Source organism: Heterodontus francisci, chromosome 14, assembly GCF_036365525.1.
Source record: "Heterodontus francisci isolate sHetFra1 chromosome 14, sHetFra1.hap1, whole genome shotgun sequence".
NCBI classification, from domain to species: Eukaryota; Metazoa; Chordata; class Chondrichthyes; order Heterodontiformes; family Heterodontidae; genus Heterodontus; species Heterodontus francisci.
In genome coordinates, this window is record NC_090384.1 from 92,088,325 (window position 1) to 92,115,261 (window position 26,937).

Below are 26,937 nucleotides of genomic sequence, written 5' to 3' on the forward strand. Positions count from 1 at the left end.
GAAGATTGTAAATATAAGCTCCACTTGAGCACATAATCTCTGCTGAGACTATAGGGCAGTAGTGAGAGAGTTCTGCATTGTCAGAGGAAATATCTTTCACATGAGACATTAATTGAGGTCCTGGGTGTTCAAATAGACATGAAAGATCTCAGTAGAGATGAGTAGAGTGGGGAGTTTTCATCCTTCTACCAATATTGCAGAGAGCCGGTGCAGACACAATGGGCTGAATGACCTCCAACTGTGCTGTAACCATTCTATGATTCTATGAATATCAAAAGAAATTGATTGGTCTTTTAACTCATTTATCACCAGATCTGACTGGGCCACATCAAGTGTTATCAGATCTCATTCGCCCCTGTCAAAAAAACTCACTACTCCTGGATCATCCTGGCTTCCTTTCTCCACTACCTAAGATCTCTTTTAAAAACCTCTTCCCTACCCTCTCTACCTTCACCTCCAACAACAAGGATGAGAAGATCATGGACATCTTTGTCACAAAGATCAAGTCCATCCATGTACATTTATATTGAACCTTTAACATAGAAAAAGCTCTAAGGCACTTCATAGTGATGTAGTCAGGCATGAAAGAATGCTGACCCAAAGAAAGAGATATTAGGAGGTCTGACAAAAAGCTTGGTCAAGGAGTTGGGTTTTGAGGAGGCTCTTAAAAGGAGGAGTGAAAAGACAGAATAGTTTAGAGAAGGAATTCCAGAGCATTTTGACCTTGAAGTCTGAAGGCAGGGCAACTAATGGTGAGACAGAAGGCCAGAATCAGAGATAAGGAGGGTTCGGTGAGGCTGTAAAGCTGAAGGAGGTTAAAGATGTAGGAAGGGAAAGGTCACGAGTGATTTAATCATTAGAATGAGAATTTTTAAGTGGAAAGGCTGGGTATGTGGGGCTAATGTAAATCAGCAAGGACAGGGATTATAAGTGATCGGGACCTCCTATGGGATAAGATATGAGCAACAGAGTTTTGGATCAACTGGGTTTTACAGAGGGTGGCAAATGAGAGGCCAGCCAGGAGTGCATTGAAATAGTTGAGTCTGGAGTTGACATAGGCATGGACGAGGGTTTCAGTGGAAGAAAGACTGAGGCAGGGATGGAGGTGGTCTTTATGAAGGAAAGAATATAGGGTGAAAAATGAGTGGTGGGGCTGGAAATAGAATTGGTGGCAAGGGTGCGGAGATTGGTGGCGAGATGCAAAGAGACTGGCTTCAGTCTTCCCAATGTTTAACAAGATGAAATTAAGACTCATCCAGGACTGGATATCAAATAAACAGCCTGACAGTGTGGAGACAATGGAAGGGTAAAGAGGTAGAACTGGGTGCAGTCAGCATACATTTTTTTAAATTTGTTTGTGGGATGTGGGCAGCATTTGACTAGGCCAGCATTTATTGCCTGTCCCTAATTGCTCTTGAACTGAATGGCTTGCTAGGTCATTTAAGAGTCAACCACATTGCTGTGGGTCTGGAGTTACATGTAGGTCAGCAGATTTCCTTCCTTAAAGGACATTAGTGAACCAGATGGGTTTTTACAACAATCAACAATGGTTTCATCAACACAACAATGGTTTCATCAACACAACAATGGTTTCATGGTCACCATTAGACTAGCTTTTTAATTCCAGATTTATTAATTGAATTCAAATTTCATCATCTGCCATGGTGGGATTTGAACCCATGCCCCCAAAGCATTAGCCTAGGCTCTGGGTTACTAGGCCAGTGACATGACCAATATACCACCACCTCCCCTTAAATGATGGAATGTGACATCACAGCTGAGGATAATGCTGCCAAGCAGCCGTATGTAGATGAGGAAGAACAGAAAGCCAAGGTTAGATTCTCAAGGGACTTTGGAGATAACAGTGTGCAGGTGGAAAGAGAACCCAGTGCTGGAGATGATCTGGCTTTGAACAGGCATTTGTTTATTATGGTACTGTTAATACAGATATTTAAATAAAGTGCCCTGTAACAGCTAAAGCATCCTGCTGCAGGTCTTTCAACAGCATGGCACAAAAGCTAAGCTTCCCAAACAAAGAACATCATTCAATTCAAAGCATCTTGTAGATTTTCTTGTCGACACCTTCTATTGACAGCTCCCTTTACTTTTAAAGGATGCACTTTGAAATTTGCATTGTCCAGGTTATTTTATGAAAAATATTTCTCAACCTGTTTTGTAAAATCTACAGTTATATCATTGCCGCTGCTCATTTATGCATCAACTGTTGAATAAATCTGTTTGACACACATATCCTGCGCACATTCCAGTGAACTGTTTATTCTACCACCTTCTGAAGTTGAGGAAGATTGCATGAGGGCTCTTGATCAACCAGTACGCCAAAACACTTCGATGAGGGTTTTCTGTTCAACCCTGGGCTGATTACAAAATGATCTAGATCTAGGCAAGCAGAGACACATTCCAGGTTGTAGGAGGCAAAGACTCGCCCATGGAAATGATTTGAGCCAACTAAATATCGAGACTAAAAACCACAAAGTTTAACATGATATACCAATGAAACATAGACAAAAATGACATTTCTATTTTTGTAAATCTCACAGCATGCAGGAATCCAGTTCATTTGCAAGCTTTGTTGATTTGTTTTATGTGCTGGAACGTTGGATATCTATTTCTTCAATAAATATAATAATCTCTGAGCGTTCATTAACCTTTGAAGGACCAGTGTGTTGCACTTTAACAAAGTGAAAAGAAAGGTGTCAACATTGGGCAAGGATTCCTCCTATGCACTCTGGAGAAATTATCAGAGACTCCACTCTTGGTGTACAATCTCACTCGGCCGGAGTGCAGTTTGGAAATTGGTGAGGAGGTCAGCATTCGTGTTAATAAGCAGAAGATTAAGAGCATGCCAAATCATGAGTGGAGGTTCCAAAAAAATTGATGTTTTGTTGTGGTCAAACTGATTCTTTGTAAAGGCATTTCACATCAAGGGCATCTTCTCTGCGGCAAAGGTCTTGGCGTACATCTTGAATTTGTGTGATAGTGTAATAGGGGCAATAGTGAAATGACAGCCCCATTAACATCTCTCCTGATTTTTATTTCCAGAGACTTGTATCATCTGTTTTACACTATCACACAAAGTCAAGATCTACCCCTTGAAACCTTCAGCCAATTTCATGGCGGTTTTTTGACTACATTGGCCTGAGTTACTAAGAACTGAGAATCAGGCAGGTAGTGCAGGAGACCCCTGAGTGCATCTCACTCTCCAACAGGTATTCAGTTCTGAATACTGAGAAAAGTGATGCTTCACCTGGGGAGTACAGCCAGCAAGGCCAAGGCACCACTGGTGGCTCACCTGCACAGGGGGAGTACAGGGAAGACTGGAAGAGACATAGTGATAGGTGATTCAGTAGTCAGGGGAACAGACAGGTGTTTCTGTGTCCGCAGACATGAATCCAGAATGGTGTGTTGCCTCCCTGGTGCGGGGGTCAGGGTTGTCACTGAGCAGCTGCAGAGCATCCTGAAGGGGGAGGGTGAACAGCCAGCAGCCGTGGTCCACATCGGAACCAACGACATAGGTAGAAAGAGGGTTGTGGTCCTGCAGTCAGTATTTGGGGAGCTAGGTAAGAAATTAGCAAGCAGGACCTCAAAAGTAGTCATCTCTGGATTGCTCCCAGTGCCAAATGCAAGTGAGTATAGAAATATAAGGATAAGACAGATGAATGTGTGGCTGGAAAGATGGTGCAGGAGGGAGGGATTTAGATTCTTGGGACATTGGGACTGGTTCAGGGGAAGAATTGGACTTGTACAGGCTGGACGGTTTGCATCTGAACAGAGCTGGGACTGAGTTCCTTGCAGGATGTTTTGCTAGTGCTGTTGGGGAGGTTTTAAACTAGTTTGGCAGGGGGATGAAAATGGAAGGCAGAAAATTAATCGATAAGTCTGGAAGACAGAGGAAACAAAGATTAGAAAATAAAAAAAAGAGTTTGGCAGTGCTCAAGGGTATCTATTTCAGTGCAAGGAGTATAGCAGATAAAGCAGATGAGCTGAGGGCACAGATAAACATGTGGCAGTATGAGATCATAGCTATTACAGAAACATGGCTTAAGGAGGGACAGGAATGGCAGCTCAACATTCCTGTCTACAGGGTTGTCAGACATGATAGGGAGGGGAATAAGAAAGGAGGGGGAGTGGCAATTTTGGTCAAAGAAACTATTACAGCTGTGAGGAGGGATGATATGTTGGAAGGTTCATCAAATGAGGCCATATGGATTGAGCTAGGGAACAAAAAAGGGGCAATCACACTGTTGGGAGTGTACTATAGACCCCCAAATAATCAGATGGAGATAGAAGAACAGAGATATTGGCAAATCCCTGAAAAGTGCAAGAACAATAGGGCAGTAATATTAGGGGATTCTAACTACCCCAATATTAACTAATTAACTGGGATAGTTTTAGTGTGAAAGGAATTGAGGAAGCAGAATTCTTGAGATGCATTCAGGAGATCTTTTTTGGCCAGTATGTAGCAAGTCCAACAAGAGAGGGTGCAGTTTTAGACTTAGTTTTAGGAAATTAAGATGGGCAGGTGGAAGGAGTGGCAGTGGGAGAGCATTTTAGTGATAGTGATCATAATTCAGTCAGTTTTAACATAATTATGGAAAAGGACAGAGATAGAACGGGAGTTAGAGTTCTCAGTTGGGGTAAGGCCAATTTTACTAAACTGAGGAGTGATTTAGCGTAAGTGGACTGGAAACAGTTACTTGAAGGTAAATCAGTGTCAGAACAGTGGGAGGCATTCAAAGGGGACATTCAGGGGGTTCAGAGTAAACATGTTCCCACAAAGAAAAAGGGTGAAACAGTCAAATCTAGGGCCCCATGGATGTCAAGGAGCTGACAAGGTAAGATAATGGGCGGCACAGTGGCGCAGTGGTTAGCACCGCAGTCTCACAGCTCCAGGGACCCGGGTTCGATTCCGGGTACTGCCTGTGTGGAGTTTGCAAGTTCTCCCTGTGTCTGCGTGGGTTTTCTCCGGGTGCTCCGGTTTCCTCCCACAAGCCAAAAGACTTGCAGGTTGATAGGTAAATTGGCCATTATAAATTGTCACTAGTATAGGTAGGTGGTAGGGAAATATAGGGACAGGTGGGGATGTTTGGTAGGAATATGGGATTAGTGTAGGATTAGTATAACTGGGTGGTTGGTGTTCGGCACGGACTCGGTGGGCCGAAGGGCCTGTTTCAGTGCTGTATCTCTAATCTAATCATAAGACAGAAAAGGAAAGCTTATGTCCGACACCGAGAATTCAATACTACAGAAAGCCAAGAGGAGTACAGGAAGTGGAGGGGTGAAATCAAAAAGGGAATTAGGAAAGCAAAGAGAGGGCATGAAAATATATTGGCAAGCAAAATCAAGGTGAACCCAAAGATGTTGTATCAATACGTTAAGAGTAAGAGGATAACTAAGGAGAGAGTAGGGCCCATAAAAGACCAAAAAGGTAACCTATGTGTAGGGGTGAAAGATGTTGGTATGGTTCTTAATGAATACTTTGTGTCTGTCTTCACAAAAGAGGGGGACAATGCAATATTGTAGTTAAGGAGGAGTGTGAAGTATTGGATGTGATAAACATAGGGAGAGAGGAAGTATTAATGGAATTAGCATCTTTGAAAGTTGATAAATCACCAGGGCCGGATGAAATGTACCTCACGCTGTTAAAAGAAACAAGAGAGGAAATAGCGGAAGGTTTGACCATAATTTTCCAGTCCTCATTGGATGGCAAGGACTAGACCAAATAATTACAGGCCAGTCAGTCTAACCTCAGTAGTGGGCAAATTATTGGAATCTATTCTGAGAGACAGGTTAAATTGTCACTAAGAAAGGCACAGGTTAATCCAGGATAGTCAGCATGGATTTGTTAAGGGAAGATCTTGTTTGATCAACTTGATTGAATTTTTTGAAGAAGTAACAAGGAAGATAGATGAGGATAGTGTAGTTGATGTGGGCTACATGGATTTTAGCAAGGCTTTTTACAGGGTCCCACATGGCAGACTGCTTAAAAAATAAAATCCTATGGGATCCAGGGAAATGCAGCAAGGTGGATGCAAAATTGGCTGAGTGGCAGGAAACAAAGGGTAATTGTTGACAGGTGTTTTTGCAACTGGAGGGCTGTTTCCAGTCGCATTCTGCAGGGCTCTGTACTGGGTCCCCTGGTTTTTGAGGTACATATTAACGATTTGGACATAAATGTAGGGGGCATGATCAAGAAGTTTGCAGGCGACACAAAGATTGACCATGTGGTAGATAGCAAGGAGGATAGCTATAGGATGCAGGAAAATATTGATGGTCTGGTCAGATAAGTGGCAAATTGAATTCAACCTGGAGAAGTGTGAGGTGATGCATTTGGGGAGGTCAAACAAGGCAAAGGCATACACGATTAATAGGAGAATACTGAAAAGTGTAGAGAAGTGAGGGACCTTGGAGTGAATGTCCACAGTTCCCTGAATGTAGCAGGACAGGTCGATAAGGTGGTTAAGAAGGAATATGGAATCCTTTCCTTTATTAGTCGAGGTATAGAACATAAGAGCAGGGAGGTTATACTGGAACTGTATAACTCACTGGTTAGGCCACAACTTGAGTACTGTGTGCAGTTCTGGTCACCTCATTACAGAAAGGATGTAATTGCACTAGAGAGGTTACAGAGGAGATTTAAGAGGATGTGGCCAGGGCTGGAAAAATGCAGCTATGAGGAAAGATTGGATAGGCTGGGGTTGTTCTCCTTGGAACAGAAAAGGCTGAGGGGAGATCTGATTGAAATGTACAACATTTTGAGGGGCCTGGATAGAGTGGAGGTCTAGGGCCTATTTACCTTAGCAGGGAGGTCAGTAATTAGGGGGCATAGATTTAAAGTGATTGGTAGAAAAAAGAGGGGAGATGAGGAAAACCTTTTTCAGCCAGAGGGTAGTGGGGGTCATGAACTCACTGCCTGAAAGGGTAGGTGAGGCAGAAACCTTCAACTCAATCAAAAGGTGTCTGGATATGCACCGCAAGTTCCGTAATCTGCAAGGCTACAGACCAAATGCTGGAAGGTGGAATTAGAATGGATGGATCGTTTTTCAGCCAGCACAGACATGATGGGCCAAGTGGTCCCTTTCTGTGCCTTAAACTTTCTATGATTCTGAGATCCAGTTGGCATTGAGTTTATAAATTGATCTGAATCTGAACATTGATGCCTGAAGCTAAGTTTTGTAGGGATGAGAGTGGCTTAATTCTTAAAATGGACGAGAACACCTGCTCATGCTGTTGTAATCAGAAGAACGTGTATTCAGACACCTGCACAGACATTTTAGGTAATTTTGAAGTGTAGTCGCTGTTGCAATGCAAACACAGTTGTCAATTTATACACAGTAATTTCCCATAAACAGCAATAAGATAACTGACCAGACATCTGTTTTCAGTGGTCTTGATTGAGATGTAAATGTTGTTTAGGATGCCAGAAGAACATTTGGTTGAATAGTGCCATGGGATCTTTTACATTCTTGTGAGAGGGTCGACAGACATGCAATTTAAATTTATGGCCCTTATTTTGTTCTCCCCTCCCTCCAACCCCCACAAGTGGAAACATTTTCTCTAATGTCTATCTTGTGAAACCTTTTCATAATCTTAAAGATTTCTATCAGGCCATTCCTAATCCTGCTCTTATTTACAATGCGTTGCTGTGCTTTGTTTTGCTTGCTAATTCTCCGTTGTCGTTTTTGACCAAAACGGCTGAGATTAACAGCAGCAAAAAGAGGACTGCCCCTTTAAAAAAAATCTGCTGGAATCTCTACAGTGCGTGCTTCTTCAAGCAGATGAAATGAGCCAGCATACTCCGAGTATGAGGTTGGTAAATCTACTTGTAGGAATGCCTAATTTTAGTGACTTCCTTCTCTCTGACCTTTGCACAAAGCGGAAGGAAAGCTGCCTGGAAGTGGTCCTTTTTACAAATACAGCTTTCAGCACTGTCATTCTTCAAGTCATTTGTGCTTATTTTAACCTGTCAAACATGGCCTATCAGAACAATAATATTACTATCCTCGGCTCGCAGTTTTAGGGCAAAAGGGATAAAAATGATGCACTGAACTTCCTGCCAGCATAAGCATAACTTTCTTCAACTGAATTACTGAAGTTAGGTAGAACCAGACTTAAGAACTTCTACTCAATGCTGATCTCTCACTCTAACTGCTTTGGAATGGGATGGCCAATGATTTTTATTTAATCCCTCAATTTTGGCAAATTTCGCAGTTCATTCATCAAGCGATTCATGATGCAAATTTGCTTTATTTTAGTTTCTGCAAAGCTAACTGCTTGAAATATTGCTACACATTTTTCTCTCCACTCATTACAAAACCAAAATGTTGTTGACTTCACAGAATTTGAAAATCTCTGTTGTCGATGGTAAAGTGTTGTATTTTGAAAAAGTTATATTTGATATCCAGCATCTTCACTGTAATTTGATCTGATTCTGAGAGAGATGAGAAACTCCATTTTATGTTTGCCATCAGACTGTGATAAGGGCGTTTCCTGGTGGATCAGTGGGAAGCAACGCCTCGATTTTAAAATACTTATCCTTGTTTTCAAATTCTTCCATGACGTCGTCCCTCCCTATCTCTGTAATCTTCCCCAGCCTTTTCACGAGATATCTGCACTCGTCCAATTCTGACCTCTTGAGCATCCCCAATTTTCAACCCTCCACCATTGGTGGCCGTGCCTTCAGCTACCTGGGCCCTAAGCTCTGGAATTCCCTACCTCAACCTCTTTACCTTGCTACCTGTCTTTCCTCCTTCAAGACGCTCCTCAAAACCTACCTCTTTGATCAAATTGATTTGCCCTAATATCTCATGTGGCTAGGGATCAAGTTCTGTTTGTTAACGCTCCTGTGACTTGCATCGGGATATTTCACGAGATTAGCGGCCCAATATAAAGACAATTTGTTGTTGTTGATTTAATCACAGAAGACCTAGTGCTAGCTGTGGCTCAGTTGGTAGTGCTCTGTGTTCTGGCGCAGACCCGATGGGTGAAACGACTTCCTAACGTGCAGTACGATTCTATGATTCGATGTTGGTTCAAGTCCTACTCCAGAGAAGTGGAGTACAAAATCAAGGCTGACACGCCAGTACGGTCCTGATGGAGTTCTGCACAGTTGGAGGTGCAGTCTTTCAGATAAGTTGTTAAACCATGGCCCCTGTCTTTCCTCTCAGGTGGATGTAAAAGCTTCCACGGCACTATTTCAAAGAAGAGCAGGGTAATTCTCCCCTGTGTTCTGGCCAATATTTATCCCTCGATCAATATCACTAAAACAGATGATCTGGTCATTATCACATTTCTGTTTGTGGGACCTTGCTGTGTGCAAATTAGCAACTGGGGTGCTTTCTACATTACAAAAGTGACTACACTTTATAAGTACTTCATTGGCTGTAAATCACTTTGACATAGTGTGAAAGGTGCTATATAAATATCTTTCTATCTTTGTAGTGAGAGTATCTATTATCAAGAGGTCTTATAATGCGTAAAGAAAGAACTTGCATACAACATCCTCAATTTTCCTTGTTTTAATTTTTATTTGTAAGCAGGGCCACAAGAGTTTCGCCAGCTGCTAAAACAAACACTCAAACTAATTTTGACCCCTGAGGATTGAGTCCTGAAATGGATGAAAGGAATTTGCCTTTAGCTGACAGGAGTTTGCTGTCTAATATAAATACCACTTAAAAATGGATGTAAAAATTTGAAGATCATGTGTTCCACTGTGTAAGGTAGTACACTATTGTGAAAATTAGTCTTCGTAAAAATTTTCTGACAAATAGCGGATAATTTATTATTTCTTGTTTGCGCTGCTTTTACAGCTGGTCAGAATTTCGGGGGCATTAATCCTAGCTGCCAGAATTTCTGTCCGAAACAGGCGGGCGTCTCACGAGTGAATTAAAGTCGGGGTCATGTGGCATTGTTCCGATGTTGCTACTATTTTCCAGCCTTGCCTAATGCTGCTTCTTGCTCCTGCTCACCATCCATAGGTGTAACAGAGCTAAGGTTACTATTTCACATGCACCCCCAGCTGCTCACCAACAAAGCAGCAAGGAACTTTGAGAAATACGTTGTTTCTGTGAGGTATATTTTCCTTGAATGGTTTGAAAGTGCTTGTTGTGGCTACTGTAGGGTTCTGAGTGGTTCTGGGATCCAGGCATTGCAGTTGGTACTTGGTGGGGGATTCTGCTCTGAGAGGAGGAGGAGGAGGAGGAGGAAGGAGCATACGAAGCTGCAGCAAATAAAAGGAGGTGTGCCTGGAGGAATCTTTATCCTCCAACAGAGCTTACAGGCCCAGAACAACAAGCTACCAGCTCTGTGAGAAGCACAGTATAAGAAATGTACAACAACGCTCCGCTCCGGTTGATTAACGTGTACGCCCCGGTACAATGCAGCGAGCGGCTGACCGTCTTCCAGCAGCTCCCACTGCTGCTGGCGACGTCCAGGCCGGTCATCCTAGGCGGTGACTTCAACTGCATCATCGATGCGGCTGGACGATCCGGCAGTGATGACAGCAAACTGGAATAGAAACAATTAAAGATGCCAAACTGCACGACGTCTTCAGCAAACCTGCATACGGAGCGCAGCACAGATACACATGGTCAAGAACGGACGGCTCTGCCCGTTCCAGGATTGACTTCCTGTTTGTGTCCCGTGCTGTCAGTCAGATCCACCGACGTCAAGCCGGTGTTCTTCTCCGACCACTGCCTCTTACTGGCTGACTGTCACTTACAGGATGACCAGCAGGTTGGCAAAGGGACATGGAAGCTCAATGCTACACTGCTGACCCCAGAGAACGTTGAGGAACTCAAAAGGGATTGCAAAGGTTGGAGGACCGTGAAACCCCTCTTTGAGTCTCCAGTTCACCGGTGGGAAGCAATCAAGGAGAACATCAAGAGGTTCTTCATCCACAAAGGTGTTCAGAGGGCGAGAGAGAGACATAGGGAAATGTCCCGACTTCAGAAAAGTATGCAAAATCTGCTCCGGTTGCAGTCAATGGGGGTCGAGGGCAAGGAGGACCTCCAAGAGGTGAAGAACCAGCAGGCCTCGCTCTTTGCCACGGAGGCCTCCAAGATCATCTTCCGGTCCAGAGTCCGCTCCATCGAGCAGGATGAGATGTGCTCGCGTTACTTCTTCCAAAAGGTACACAGAGAGAGCTCTGTTATCAGAAGCCTGAAGGAAGAGGATGGCTCGGTAACTTCTTCGCAGTCCGACATACTAAGGACTACAAAATCCTTTTATGCTGGGCTGTATGACGCGAAGCCCACAGACAGCAGAACCTCCCAGTCCTTCCTGTCATCTATCACAGAGGTCTTAGATGACAGCAGGAGGGAGAGACTGGACAAGCCGCTAACTCTGGACGAGCTGACAAAGGCCGTCGAGTCCTTCGAGACGAGTAAAACTCCCGGAAGCGACGGCATACCGGTCGAGTTGTATTCGGCCCTGTGGGACTGGGTTGGCCCGGATCTGCTGGAAGTATACGAGTGTATGCTCCTGGCTGGCAGCATGTCAGAATCCATGAGGAAAGGCATCATCACCCTCATTTACAAGCGGAAGGGGAAGAGGGCAGAAATCAGAAATTGGCGGCCCATCTCACTGCTGAATGTTGACTACAAGATTCTGTCCAAAGTCATAGCCAGTCGAGTCAAGTCTGCTCTGGAGTTGGTGATCCACCCTGATCAGACCTGTACTGTACCCGGCAGGAAGATCTCTGATAGTCTCGCGCTACTCAGGGATACGATCACCTACGTACGGGACAGAAGGGTGGACGCCTGCCTCATCAACCTGGACCAGGAGAAGGCTTTTGACAGGATATCGCACACCTACATGATGGATGTGCTTTCCAAAATGGGGTTTGGGGAGGGAATCTGCAATTGGATCAAACTGCTCTACGCAAACATCAGTAGCGCAGTCTCAATCAACGGGTGGGAATCGGAAAGTTTCCCGATCCAATCTGGAGTCAGACAGGGCTGTCCTCTCTCCCTGGTCTTGTTTGTTTGCTGTATTGAACCCTTTGCTGAGTCTATTAGGAAGGATGCGAGCATAAGAGGGGTGACAATCCCAGGCAGCGGAGGCACTCAGGTGAAAACCTCCCTGTACATGGATGACGTCGCCGTTTTCTGCTCGGATCCGCTGTCCGTGCGCAGACTGATGAGCATCTGCGACCAGTTCGAACCGGCCTCGGGAGCCAAAGTTAACCACGGCAAGAGCGAGGCCATGTTCTTTGGGAACTGGGCTGACCGATCCTTTGTCCCCTTCACCGTCAGGTCAGACTACCTGAAGGTGCTGGGGATATGGTTCGGAAGGGCCGGGGCATGCACCAAAACCTGGGAGGAGCGAGTAGCCAAGGTACAAAAAAGTTGAGCATGTGGGGACAGCGATCTCTCTCCATTGTGGGTAAGAACCTGGTCATCAGGTACGAAGCGCTCACGTTGTTGCTGTACGTGGCGCAGGTCTGGCCCATACCCCACTCCTGCGCTGTGGCGGTCACCCGAGCCATTTTCCGCTTCATCTGGGGATCTAAAATGGACCGGGTCCGGAGGGACACGATGTTCAAATCTCTGGATAAGGGCGGGAAAAATGTACCCAACGTAGCCCTCATCCTGATGACCACCTTCGTGTGCGGCTGCGTCAAGCTGTGTGTAGACCTCCAGTACGCAAACTCCAAGTGTCACTACATGCTGAGGTTCTATCTGTCCCCGGTGTTGCGAAGGATGGGCCTGGTCACATTGCCGCGGAACGCTCCATGCAGTTGGACCGTGCCATACCACCTATCCTTCGTGGAGCAGTTTTTGCGGGAAAACACCTTTGACCACCGGTCCATCAGGCAGTGGTCTGCACGGAATGTCCTCAAGGCCCTACGGGAAAAGGAGACGGGGGATCCTGTCGGATGGTTCCCCGAGCAAACCGCCAAAGTCATTTGGCGGAATGCCTCATCACCAGAACTTTCAAACAAGCACCAAGATGTAGCTTGGCTGGTGGTGAGAAGGGCCCTCCCCGTCAGATCCTCCCTGCACGCCCGAAGTCTCGCCCCCTCCGCGCAATGCCCCCGCGGTGGCTGTGGTGGGGAAAAGACGGTTGCCCACCTCCTCCTGGAATGTGTCTTTGCAAAGCTGGTGTGGAAAGAGATGCAGGGGTTTTTGTCGAGGTTCATCCCAAGCAGCTCTGTAACACAGGAGTCTGTGCTCTACGGGCTGTTCCCAGGGACGCACACCGAGACAAACATCAACTGCTGCTGGAGGACTATCAATTCGGTGAAAGACGCCCTTTGGTCTGCCCAAAACTTGCTGGTCTTCCAGCGCAAAGAGTTGTCCAGCACCGAATGTTGCAGACTGGCACATTCCAAGGTCCAGGACTATGTGCTGAGGGACGCACTAAAGCTTGGGGCAGCCGCAGCAAAGGCTCAATGGGGAAAGACCACAGTGTAAGGTCCCCCCACCAAGCTGAACTGAGGGGCTGGATCCATGGGAAACCCCTCGAACTGTATTGAAAAAGTTTTCATTTGCTGTAAGATGTAAAAATGTTAATGGCATGACAAATGAAATGGAAGGGTTGTGAGGCAACTCATGATTGTAATGAAGCAAACGGACCGCCTTTGCACTGTTTGTATTTTTGACTTGGTGCTGTCTGAAACTGTTTGGCAATGTATTTTTCACAGATTTTTATGAATAAAGTATATTTTGGGGAAAAAAAAGTATAAGAAAGCTTCGCTTCTCAAGGGAGACAGTAACAGAATGGTGTTACGTACTGCAAGAAGACCTGTAGCCAACTGCTGCAGCCAGCAGTACCCTTTACAGTCAAGGTCACTGCAACCCTGAACTGCTTTGACTCTGACTCTCCGCAACAAAGGATATCAACAACAACAGTCAATTTCCAGTCTATGCTTACATTACACATCTGATTGCTGCTCGAGGAAACATGTTCATCACTTTCCCCGTGGACATCTAGAAACAGAAAGATAGGGTGCTGAGGTTCACACAAACTGCAGGATTCCTCCAAGTCCAGGGCATCATTGACAACACCGAAATTGTGCTGTAGGCGCCTTCATACCTTGTGATGGCCTTTAGTAATCACAACGGCTTACATCCCATTAATGTGCAACTGGTGTATGAATGTCAGCAAGCGCATCATGGAGTTCCGTGCCTGCTTTCCTGACAGGCACCGTTATGTTTTTATATTGTGTTAATCATCAATATCTCCAGTGTTTGCCACAGTCCAGCAAGTTAAAGGCTAGCTGCTCGAAGTGTGCATTGACAGTATTGCCAAATGTACATCCCAGTAGCATCTGTCCAATCCCTAAAGTTGATATTCATGTGAACTAACATTGCAGGATCACCATCTACTACAGGAACACTCTCTGCACACAAATATTTCAAACAGCTTTGCAGTTTTATAGTCTTACACAATGGCCTATAAACTATTTTCACAAGTGTGTGACTACCTAGTGCCTATCTGGAATGGTCATTTACCTAGTCTAGTGTATCTTTTTCACATAACTGGGAGTGGAAAGCTAGAGTTCCTTCCCCCGCAAGCCTCTGGATGCTAGGATAACTGGAACTTTCAAGACTGAGATTAATAGATTTTTGTTAAGGAAAGGTATTAGGAGATGTGGAGCATGAGAGGGTAAATGGAGTTTCATCAGCTATGATGAAATTGAATAGCAGAGCAGGTTTAAGGGGGATGATTGTCCTACTCCTGCTCTTAATGTTCTTCAGTTCTATGAAGTGCTCTCCAGTGGCTGGAATATAAGAGGAGGAAGCAGGTGGTTCAAGGGCTCAGGGAATGTTAGTGGTCAGTGGCTTGTTAGGAGATTGGGCTTAAAAGAGAGGTAAGGTGGAGATTGTAACCAATCAGCGTCTGCCAGGGTAGTGTGGCCCAGCTGGCTTTCTGACACTAAGGAAGGCATTGGCTCAGGGATCGTGAGGGTACAGAAATCATGAGATGGCATCATGTTTCACTTTTATTCCATGACTGCCTGTGACACCAGGCTGTGGCTCAGCACTCATGCTTATTTGCAGGAGAGCAGACTGCAGGACATCCAAATGAAGCCTCTATCCGTTTGTTCTCCCAGCCTCTCCAAGGCAGAGATGATTGAATCGAGAAGCTTTGTATGACCCCAGTATGAACATTCCTTAGAGATGCTATGACTGGCTTCACAACCTCTTGCAGGAGTAGTTCAGCTGCAGTGGTCTTTGAAGTGAGCACACACTCCATGCTTGACTGCAGAGCATCAATGCTGAGCATGAGAACTCCAATTAAGATGGTCGTGGGCTCCACCACACGATTCGATCTGTTCTGGAAGCTATCTGGCAGGCAGTCCAATGCTTCAGCTATTGTTGATGCAAAGAAATCATCTTTCTTTTAAAGGCTGGGCCCTAGAAGTCTGCATCCTTGTCTTCAGCAACTCTAAGATGTGAACAGACTCTCTGGCTAGCTCTTTTCTGGGCCTTCCTTGCCATGTCTATCTACTGCCGCTCATTTGTGTTTGATGAATCCCTCAGTGCAGTCCCTCAAACCCACTATTTAAGCCATGAGGGGTTTCCGTTATATGGAGAGAATAGAGAAGCTGGAATTGTTCTCCTTAGAGTAGAACAATTTAAGAGGAGATTAAATGGAGGTGTTCAAAATTATGAGGGGTTTTGATGGAGTAAATAGGGAGAAACTGTTTCCACTGGCAGGAGGATCAGTAACTAGAGGACATAGATTCAAGATAATTGGTTAAAAAAAGCAGTTGGGGGGTGGCGGCAGTGGTGGCGAGATGAGGAGAAATACTTTTACACAGTGAGTGATTTCGCCCTGGAATGCACTGCCTGAAAGGGCGGGGGAAGCATACTCAACCAAAACTTTTAAAAGGGAATTGGATCTCTACTTAAAAAGGAAAACATTCCTAGTCTTTGAGGAAAGAGCAACGGAGAGGGACTAATTGGTAGCTCTTTCAGAGAGCCAGCCAGGAATGATGGGCTAAATGGCTTCCTTCTGCTCTGTATATTGCTAGGATTCTAGGATGCCATTTTCTCTGTAAACGTACAAACAGTGACGAACAGGAAAAGACCCTCTGGCGCATTCAACTTGTACATGATTGTGATATCTTGGTGCAACATCATATATACACTCCCCACCCCACTTGAAATCAGATCATCTGGGAAAGGCGGAAATCCAGATGCCAGTTTGGGAGAAAAAGAATCTGAAAAATTCCTCTCCGTCCCCCTTAGGTGAATAAAACTAGTCCAGGAGAGTACCTGGCAGGGTAAGAGAAAGTGATGGTTCATTCTTTTCAGGGTTATCCTTGTCAGTCTGCCTGGTAGGGGCAACCAAGTCATGTGATTGACCTAGAAAAAGGGGAGAGGAACAAGGGTTAGGATTTAGTTGTGTGGGTAGCTGATCAGTGGCAGTGCAATGCGCCATAAGGTTTTCATGTTCAGTGTGTGACTGGAAGAGTTAAGCAGAAAGAGAAAAGGAAGGGAGGGTGCTAATATCAGTATCAGATGAATCCAAGTCTAACTTGAGGCAAAATTTCCATGTTTGGATTTTCATTGGACTGTTCCTGTAAAATAAAATAAAAATAACAAGCACGGGTCTTTGCTGAGCACCCATTTTGGAAGATATGCCAAAAAACATTGATGACTGCAAGGCTTTAGCTGGCAACTGTCTGAACTCCTTGACAGTCTGGAGGTGGAGGTGAAGGAAGGGAGAAGCATGCGGATTTAAGCTCACTGATGGTGGCCTGCAACTAATTACCTTGCTGCTCCCATTGAGGGCAAACGTCTAACTCATCATTCAAGCTGGATAGCCGGCCTAGTGATGGAGGATCATTTCATGTGGTGCAGAAAGGCGGTTTTCCAGTTTATGCGGCTGGGCTGTACGCTTTTGCAAGCTGAGTTCAGGATCCGACCAAATAAATGCGGGATGAAGAAAAATGCACTTTCCCCATTGGTAACTAACTCTTTAATCAGTCCATGAACAGTTTCAGTAATATGAAACTAGAAGAAAAAGAAGGCTAAGGGAAAGAAAGAAATAAATCAAGGAATGTTTTGAAAAGAATAGCTGCCTGTACCCATATTGAAAATGAGTGGCTTCCTCCACCCTCTGTGCCCCCCACCACCGCCAACACCCACCCCCCCACAACCCCCCGCCACCCTCGGACTCTGCTCCTGCCTCTTCCACTCCCTGCCTCCTCGGTGCTCTTGTGTGAGTCTGGACATTCCCATTTAATTCATTTATTTAAATTCTAATATAAACAACGCCAAGGGAGATTGACCAGTATGATCAAGCATTGATATGGAAACAGAGGCTTGACATGGATGTAGCTACTGTTTTCTGTGCTCATCATTTCAGTGGCAAAAACTGTGTAAATGAAAATAACCCATTCAGAGGCATGGCAATGAAAGGGTTAAGCTACTGTGCGGATAACAGTTGCGGAGAAAGGGCCTTTAAAGTGCAAAATGATTTCAGAAATGATCTCATTGACATAACCAGCTGTCATTGAGATTTGTATACCCACAGAGGCCAGTTGCCCAATATTTGTGCAACAATATTTTTGAAATATATACATGAGATGTGAGTGAACTGCTTTCCATCTGGTTCAATCTGAGTAGGAACAACCAAACTGTTCAAATACAGACCTAGGGTTGGAAATAATAAGGTATTAACCAATAGCAAAAGGAAATACTGAGTCAGCTCACATTTGAGCCTCAAAATTGTGCCAAATTTCCCATAATATCTTTCTTTCCATTGTTTACCTTCTGCTGACCTTCACACTGTGGCATGGTCAGAATTATGGAACAGTCCCACCCACGAATCAAACCTACTCCTTTGTCAGACCGTAGAGAAGGACCGATGATCCCAGCCACCGTACTTTCCATCCCCCCTGACTGCAAACTTACCCAACACAAGAAAACCTCACTCTCTAAGACTATTAGGGATGGGCTATAAATGCTGGCCTTGTTGCCGCCCACATCCAAAAAATGAATTTAAAAAAAACACAATGTAAACCACAGACACTCACCCAAATTCAGCTTCAAACTCAGCTCTTCTGTCACATGGGAAGTATTTCACAGTCATCTAAGGCTAAGATTAACAAAGTATGTTCTTAGTCCAGATCAATGAAATCTCCTAAATTGGGATTCACTTTGACCTTTGACCTAGATTTTCACTCATCCCTATTATATACCAGTAATGATTTGAGGGCTTCTTTGATTAAAAGGACATTTACCCTAAACTATAGCTTGAAAGATCTAATAACTGTTTACTGGTAAAAGTTCATACTATTTTCCACTACATTAAAAATGCTTCATTTTATACTAACTGCAATGGATTTTACATTGTGACATTTGGGGTTACATTCCTGTTAAAGATTTTGCCATGTCATTTGGCAATATTAGACTGAGCAGCTGATTAGTGCAATATCAAGCGCATATGGTGTATAAATGTGAAAATGCAGCATAAATAAGTTTCTGCTCTTTCAGTAAAGTCCCAACTACGATGAATTCATTTTCCCTGCACATTTCCAATAATCCCTATTGCATCTCAAATGTACTTCCCAAACTTTATAGTTTGCCGGAGAGGAAGGAAACACATTCCCTTAATGCATTCTTAATTCTCAATGCATTCCTTTTATGCCAAGCAATCCCAAGCCATTATTTCAACAGGCAGACTATGATCCCTTTGTACTTCTTTTACTCAAAGAGATGACTGATACAGAAAGGGAGGGTACTGGAATGTACAAGACTTGCTGGTGATATCTAAACAGGTTCAGCAAAGACAAACAAAAGTAAAATTGAACATTCTGCCTTAATTCAACACTAGTTCATTGTGGGCTCAAGTCCCAATCTATGCTATTCTGAGTTCAGCCACGAGAAGTTAGGGATGTTTCAGTACAGCTACAACACTGGCATCTACCCGGCAATATGGAAAATTGCCCAGGTATGTCCTGTACACAAAAAGCAGGACAAGTCCAACCCAGCCAATTACCACCCCATCAGTAACGTGATGGAGGGTGTCGTTGACAATACTATCAAGCAGCACTTGCTTAGCAATAATATGCTCAGTGGCGCTCAGTTTGGGTTCCGCCAGGGCCACTCAGCTCCTGACCTCATTACAGCCTTGGTTCAAACATGGTCAAAAGAGCTGAACTCAAGAGGTGAAGTGAAAGTGACTGCCCTTGACATCAAGGCAGCATTTGACCGAGTGGGACATCAGGTAGCCCTAGCAAAACTGGAGTCAATGAGAATCAGGGGGTAAATGTTCCGCTGGCTGGAGTCATACGTAATGCAAAGGAAGATGGTTGTGAATGTTGGAGGTCAATCATCTCAGCTCCAGGACATCACTGCAAGGGTTCCTCAGGGTAGTGTCCTAGGCCCAACTGTCTTCAGCTGTTTCATCAATGACCTTCCTTCAATCATGAGGTCAGAAGTGAGGATATTCGCTGATGATTGCACAATGTTCAGCACCATTCAGATACTGAAGCTGTCCATGTTGAAATGCAACAAGGCCTGGACAATATCCAGGCTTGAGCTGAGAAGTGGCAAATAATATTCGCACCACACAAGTGCCAGGCAATGAACATCACCAACAAGAGAGAATCTAACCATCTCCCTTGACATTCAATGGCATTACCATTGCTGAATCCCCCACTATCAACATCCTAGGGGCTACCATTGACCAGAAATTGAACTGGAGTAGCATATAAGTACATGGCTACAAGAGCAGGTCAGAGACAAGGAATCCTGTGGCGAGTAACTCATCTCTTGACTCCCCAAAGCCTGTCCACCATCTACAAGGCACAAGTCAAGAGTGTAATGCAACACTCACCACTTGCCTGGATGGGTGCAGCTCCAACAACATTCAAGCAGCTTGACACCATCCAGAACAAAGCAGCCTGCTTGATTGGCACCCCATCTTCAAACATTCACTCCCTCCACCACTGATGCACAGTGGCAGCAGTGTGTACCATCTACAAGATGCACTGCAGCTGAGGCTCCTTACACAGCACCTTCCAAACCCGCGACCTCTACCACCTAGAAGGACAAGGGCAGCAAATGCATGGGAACACCACGACCTGCAAGTTCCCTCCAAGCCACACACCATCCTGACTTGGAACTATATTGCCGTTCCTTCACTGTCGCTGGATCTAAATCCTGGAACTCCCTTCCTAACAGCACTATGGGTATAACAACCCCGCATGAACTGCAGCAGTTCAAGAAGGCAGCTCACCACCACCTTCTCAAGGGCAATTAGGGATGGGCAATAAATGCTGGCCTAGCCAGAGATGGCCACATCCCATGAATGAATAAAAAAAGTTATAATTTGCCTCAATGCCCCAGGTTAGAAAGGAGAAAATACTCCAGTTTCCTGATCTATCCAGTGACTCCTGCTGCAACTACACATATGTAGATGTCAGGTGAGGAAAGGACTGGGTCGGATGATGATGCCTCTCATGACAGAATATCCTGCCAGCACTCATGGTCATGGTTCATGTAAATCAAGGCTGTTTGGGTGAGATACAAGAGGTCAATTGGTGCCCGTGAAGTCTTACCCCAGCAAGTGGTCAACACCATTAGGAAAGAGAGGGAGAACAATGGGCATGGAAGAGACAATGCATACAGTAATGGCCTGGACTTTGCAGTGGTAATGACAGTGAAACAGTCAGCATTCGTGGTCATTATTCCACTAAAACTGACAGCAACTTCGGGAGTCCCCACATGCGCAGAATAACATGGAAATCCAGAAGTTGCCATCAGTGATTCTACGCTTCTCTAGAGGGTGCACTGCAAAGGACCACCAGAATGCAAACAGTGAGAAATGTATGAGTTGACAAAAACTTCAATTCTTACTCTGTTAGTTTCACTGTAAAATCCTTGAAAATGTTACCCCATGTTGAACGAGGTGTAACTAGATTTTTTACAGCATACTAATTCCATAATTACTGCTTGACGCCCTCACCGGCACTGAAAAGCTAATTTTATATTTGTGAAATTTCTCCATTAGGATAAAAAAGTTCTACCCCATATTTTTAAAATAATAAGTTTTTAAAAGGTTTGTTTTTCTTTATTTTAGCTTCTATCTTAATCCAATCATAATCATTTATTTAACTATCTGAAAATTTAAATTAAAAGTGAAGGATAACTTCCTGGTTTACTGTCTGAGAATATTTCAATGTGATTGGCTAGTTATCTGCTTGCTGACATCACATCTGCTGTATGGCAGGAGATCCCCGTGACTTGGCACCAGATTTAAACTGCTGTCAGGAAAGGGGAAATCCATGCCGCAGAGATCGCTAGAATTTTGTGGGCAGCGTTCTTCAAAGTCAGTGATGAGCTTTGTTGCTTCGCTGCTGACTGCAAAATCTAAAATAAAATATGAATAAATAAGGAAGAACGGTTTGTATTTTATAACACTTTTCAAAGTGCTTTACAGCCAAATGCAGTATTTTTGAAGCGTAGTCATTGTTGTAATGTGTGAAACGCGGCAGCCAATTTGTGCACAGTAAGCTCCCACAAACAGCAATGTGCTAAAGACCAGAATTTTACATCGGGAATGGAGGCCCTGCCCACTGGCCAAAAAGTTGGGGGGGGTGCGAGTCTGCCTCCGCCGGGCCTGCGAGCCATGCTACGATTTTATGTGATCCAGGCCCTTAATTGGTCTCAGGTGGGACTTCCCGGCTCTGAGGCAGGAAGTCCCGCCTTCAAGAGCTGCCAGCCAATCAGAGGGCTGGCACCTCTCAGTCAGTACCACTGGGAGCTGTCGCCATTGCTGGCATCACAGCCAGGGAGAGCAGCCAGAGGGATACCGGCACCAGAAAAAAGATACGTTCGTAGGCCCTTGCCGGGGACAATCGGCCGGGCCCTGGCGAGGTAAGGGGGGGGGGGTTGGGTGGAGGGGGGCAGGGAGGTGGTTGGGCCATGGGGGGGGGAGCCCTCCATGAGGCACAGGGTACCCGATCAGGAGGGCACATCCCCAACTGCAAGGACGCCACCAGGTTTTACTGGGTGGCCACCTGGGGGCCTGAGCCGCCTGCCTGTCCCAGTGGCGGCAGGAGGAGACACTTAAGTGGCAGTTAATTGGCCACTTAAGGGCTTTAATTGGCCTGGGGCGGTTGGGCCACTTCTTGCCGCCGTCTCCCCTCATAAAATTGTAGTGGCGGCAAGAAGGCAGCGGGAACAGCAACCCCTACCTCCTACTCAATTTTACGACCCCTTCCCCCGCCCCCACCCCACTCCTGTGGGGGGTTGGTGCGGCATAAGATTCCGGTCAATCTGTTTTTGTGATGTTGATTGAGGGATAAATTATTTTTGTCCAGGACGCCGGGAATAACACCCCTTCACTTCATTAAATAAAGCCGTAGGATCTTTTACATCCACTTGTGAGGGCAGGAGGGGCCTCAGTAATGTCTCATCTGAAAGACAGCACCTCCAACAGCGCAGCACTCCCTCAGGACCACAAATACAGTGTCAGCCTTGATTTTCTTTTGTTGGCATTGTCTCATCAAAAAGCAATTGTGGATAACATGCTATAAAGTCAGATAAGAAACGAGATATCATAATCAGATATTGAAAGCAGATGGACAATAGATGTCAGAGGATAAAAATTAGCAGACTTAATTCGGTGCCAGGTTTAGCAATATGTGACAGACATCTCCATGTATTGTGTTATGGTTAGTATGATCAGAGTTAGGTCTTCAAATAAGTCCAGAGCCCAGAATTCTACCTACAGTCCATCAGTTGACAATACTCAGTAACAGGCATCAGTGATATCGGTATAATCCAATTAAATTAGTACAATGTGATTCAACTGATGAGGTCAGTAACTGTACTTGTAGTCATTTTGGTTGGTGGTGCAAAAACAAAAATTCATTTTCTCTGAAATCCTGTTGGGGTTGTAGTCTTAGATGGAAAGAAAGTTACTGATGGTTGTTGATATCATTAATAAAGCTATTGGTGTGATTTTCATGTTTTTCATGTTTGCTGTTCCTTTAAGTGAAGAACCTATTGCAGAGCTCCTCAACTGTACTGTAAGGAAATTATAAAAGAGAATATTAATCTGGAGTTGGCCGTTCATTCTTGCTAAATTGGGTCACAACACAATTTGCCAAACAAATGTTCGGCGAAAACTGAGCAACTATGGGCTGTTTTGAAGAGAGAGTGTTGTATTGCTAAACCCGATTGACTGCAGTTGGGATCTCTTGGATAAACTTGGATCTCTTTAGGAGGAATTTTGTTGGGATGTAAAATTAATTTAGGTTAAAGTTAGTGCCACTTCAGAGGGCCTACTCCTTCATGAAGTGAGGGTAAATCTGAGAAGATGCAAATGTTTATAGATGTTTAACCTTGCTTTTGTTCATCTTTGCTGCACCTGTTTAGATATCACTAACAAAATCTGATACATTTCAGTAAACTCCCTTTCTGTATCAATCATCTCTTTCAGTAACGAAGTACAAAGGAGTCATAGTCTTCATATATATATATATAATTTATTTATATATATTATTGATATATATATATATATATATTCACCCACATGCATTTAGTTGGAAAACTTATAATTGAGGTTGAATTTTGAAGCTATATAAACTTTATAGAAAGGTGCAACTTGCCTTTATATAGCACTTTATCACATCCTCAGGACATTTCAAAATACTCGTAACCAATGAATTACTTTTGAAGTGCAGCTACCGTTGCTTTGTCAGTAAACATGGCTGCCAATTGTGAACAACAGGATCACACAAACAAATAATAAGATAAGCAACCAGTTTGGTGGTGCTTGTTGATGGAGAAATACTAGCCAGATTAATGGAAGAACTCCTACTTTCCTTTGAATAGTACCAGGAGATCGTCTACATTTATTTAAGTAGACTACTGTCTCATCCAAAAGTCAGTAGCTCCAGCAAAGCAGCAATCCCTCAGTGCTGCACAAAAATGTCAGCCGTGTCTCAGTAGGTCACACTCTCGCCTCGGCTTCAAAAGGTTTTAGGATCAAACCCCACTGCAGGGATTGGAGCAGACCATCTAGGCTGACAGTCCAGCGCAATACAGAGGGAGTACTGCACTGTCAGAAGTGGTGTCTTTCAGATGAGATCTGAAATTATGGCCCCATCTGCCCTCTCAAGTGGACATAAAAGATCCCACGGCATTATTTCAAAGAAGAGCCAGGGAAGTTCTCCCTGGTGTCTTGGCCAATATTTATCCCTCAACTGAGAGCAAAAACAGACTATCTGATCATTATCACATTGTTGTTTGTGGGAGCTTGCTGTGTGCAAATTAGTTGCTGCATTTCCTACATTGCAACAGTGACTACTCTTCAGAAAAGTACTTCATTGGCTGTAAAGCACTTCAGAACATCCTGAGGCTGTGAAAGGTGCTATATAAATGCAATTTTTAAAAATTATATCCTCAAGTTCTTGAGTCGATGTGATCCTTCTGACCTAGACGTGAAAGTGTCCACACTTAGATGTAAAGCTCTATTTTTTTTTAATTTTCCATAACACCATGAATATAATTGTTTTGGAAGCTTCATTGTGCACCGTGTACTCATGCATTGGAGCCATTTTGGTTCATTAATGTGCTCAAATTCTGTCATGAATTCTGTCAATTCATGATTTAGTTTTGCAACACAGTGGCAAATTTTCCAAGACATTCTTTTTCCTAGAAGAAAAGAACAATTGAAAGGATGTAAATAGATATACTAGGCAATGATCAGGGCTTCAGTACATTATGGCTTCAATTTCAACACACTGCTTGGTGGAGTGAAATATCAGCAGTGGAAAATCATCCTGTACCCCACATCAATAATGAACATATTCCAGGCCCCCGGGCAGTAAAACATTACTATTTATTTGACTGTACAGAGTAAGCCAGGATAAGCTGATGCAGGCCAAGTCACTCATTGCAAACAGGGTGCTAATACAAGTCTATTGAAAAATCCAGGCAACAGAAAAGGTCTAGGCTGGAATGAAATAGATGTACAGACAAGCCGAATGTTCATGTTTGATATGAATAGAAAGAACTTGCATTTATATAGTACCTTTCACGACCTCAGGATCTCCCAAATTGCTTTGCTGCCAATGTGTAAAGTATTAGATTTTCAGAGGCCCTGTCTACATTCATGGACTTATGATGCCAGGAACCAAGCCTCTTGCCCAAGTGCCATTCCCAGATCCCAGTTGTTCCTGATGGGATTGGTGCTGCTGTATGCTGTTGATGGGAATTCTTGTGTTATTAGGAATTCATTTTTGGTTATGAAGCCAATACATTAAAAAAAATTAACCATCTCATCTCCTATGGCACTTCACATGGAGAATGAAGAACAAGTGCAGATTTCAGGTGAAGTGGGATTAGAGGGGGAAAAAATATTTGGACTAGAGTCTTTATGTTTATATAATTGATTTTGTATTGTGTTATAGGTTTTGCGTTCACTTTAATACTAATATAAACACCAATACCAATCCAGAACAAAACCACATATATCAGGCAACTCAGTTCCATCTCTCTCTAGTAATTATTCAAAGTAATTAAGAATCACCCTTGTACAACCGCTGTGCTTGTCTTCCATGCTTGTTTAGCTATCCCGGTGGTCCTATGAAGTGTGTCGCCTATGGCCACAGCTTGGCAGATGGAAAGTTGCTGAGCTTCCATTGAGGACTTCAGATGGTCATGGTAGGCCACTTCAAGCAGATCTGGGCCTTGTGGGCCTGGCTGTAGACTGCAGCATCTCGGTGTGGAAGGGGAGCAGACATGCTGTCATCCTGAGAGAGGACAGCAGGAGCTCTCCCATGGAGCCACACTGCTGGGACTAGGCCTCAGCACTCCTATGGCTCTGTGCGAGAACATAGTGCAGGACTGATGCAACTCTTTGGAAGCTCCTATCAACAGTAGCCCCCAGACCCAAGCTGGCAGCCATTTGAGCTTCCATGGCAGTGGTGTGAGCTGCCAGGAAAATTGTTAGAGCTGTCACCAGAGGCTACACTACGGTGGGTACCATTGATGTACCCATGGAGTTGACCACTAGGTCCATGTTTGTTGAAATGGTCTCCATGTGCTGCGCAAATGCTTGACACAAGTTGGAACTGGCATCCTCCATGCTCTGAGCCAATGTGCACAAGCTCACTGACAAGTTGTCCAGGGCACCTAACATTTCTTGGTGGTTGCCGAACAGCCTTCTTCAGAAGCCTGAGACCTCAAAGCTGGTATTGGATCTTTCGGACAAGACATTAAACTTCAACCCAGTCTCCTCTCCAAGCTGGGTATAAAAGATCCCATGGCACTATTTCAAAGAAAAGCAGGGATGTTACCTGCAGTGCCCAGGCCAATATTTGTAGTATAAGGGTATTAAAGGGTTAATCTTGAGAGAATGTTAAGATTACTGCCCACCAGAATGAGGTAAGAGATCATGTGAGAGAGTTACAGCGTGGCTTTTGAAGAAGACACACAGGCTACTGTGGAGTGTATATAGTTAGTATATAATAAAGATTAATGTTTAAACACTACTGTCTAAGAACCTCTCTGGCGAGACTCTATAAGGTGGCAGCATAAAGATTCAAATATATAACAATATGTGTTCCTCAATCAAGATCACAATAACAGATTATCTGGTTATTATCACATTCCTGTTTGTGGGAGCTTGCCCTATACTAATCCAACATTACAACAATGACAACAACAACTTGTATTTACTTAGCACCTTTAATGTAATAAAACATCCCAAAGCATTTCACAGAGGCATTACACTGCGTCACTATACTTCAAAAGTACTTCATTGGCTGTAAATCATTTTGGTATGATCTGAGGTTGTGAAAGGTGCTATATAAATGCAAGTCATTCTTTGTTTTTGGTTGCACTTAAATGTCTTAGTGTATTTACCTTGAGAAGGTTGGAAAACGAAATGGGAGGGAATTGTGATTCCATGACGGATGCACTTTATGTAAGTGCCTAAGATGAG